Source organism: Pithys albifrons, chromosome 9, assembly GCF_047495875.1.
Source record: "Pithys albifrons albifrons isolate INPA30051 chromosome 9, PitAlb_v1, whole genome shotgun sequence".
NCBI classification, from domain to species: Eukaryota; Metazoa; Chordata; class Aves; order Passeriformes; family Thamnophilidae; genus Pithys; species Pithys albifrons.
Window position 1 is genome coordinate 7,439,817 of NC_092466.1, and position 1,106 is coordinate 7,440,922.

Sequence of the window (1,106 nt, forward strand, 5' to 3'; positions counted from 1 at the left end):
GGTGTCTGTGTGGCTCTTAATTCTGTCTAACTTCTAGTGAAGCAAGAGCAGGGGGAGGCAGAATGAGCAGTGTGGGGCTGCTCAGCTCCTCAGGGTAAGGTGCTGCTCCTGAGGCCTCAGCAGAAACCTGGCTCCATCTGCAGAAGAGGAATGTGATCAATTAATCCATCCTTGGGTCTTCTCATAATCATGTTACAGATTAATGAAAACACTTATTAATTTTGATGTGTTCAAAGCTACAAAACCAAGCCACACAGTAAGCCATTCTGTGTTTTTTAAAAATATGCAAGTTGTTACATTTGAGTTACTTTTATACTTGGGAATTTAAGCAATGCATTTGTTAATCAATGAGCAAAAAAAAATGGATGTGTCCTGTAGTAATTTAGAATTCTAACATTGGTATAGTTGTTTCAAATTTAATAGGATTGACAATTTGATGTTGACTGAAAGAGTTCAGTGAAGTAAAATAACTTCTCTTGGGGCAGAGGAAAATCTGAGCCTCAAGAACAGTCATCGATCCACACAATTGTTACTTAGTGGCTCAACATGTGACAGAATTTGGTTTGTGCTGTACTAATGTCTCTCTCCACCTCTCAGCTTTGAAGAAAGGATTTCCATCTGTTATATATATTCAAAAGAATGCAATTGAAAATACACCACTACAAAAATGGGTAAGTGGGTTTTTAAAATCAGCCACAGGACATACTGCTTGGCCTTTCGCAGCATTTAAGCCTCTTAGGATGTTTTTTTAGACTTTTCCCACTCAGTAACAGAACACACAAGGGTGTCTCCTGGTACTGCAGATTTTGGCCTTAGCCATTTCCAAAAAGTTAAATCTCAGGCCAGCAGGCACCTGACACACTGATTTTGGAAGTATCACGGTTATTTGTAAGTAAGTTCCATGTATTTATGGCCTGGAATGAAAATATTTGTTCTGAGTTACAAATGAATAAGCTTAGAGGAGTGTTTTCCCACCACCCGAAATAGAATTGTTGGCTTTTTCTCTCTGTTGGTAAAACACAATGCATAAGGCAAATGATGATGGGGATCCTTTCTTTTTAAATTTTTTTCCACTTTATTACAATAAATCATGAATTTCTGTCAGA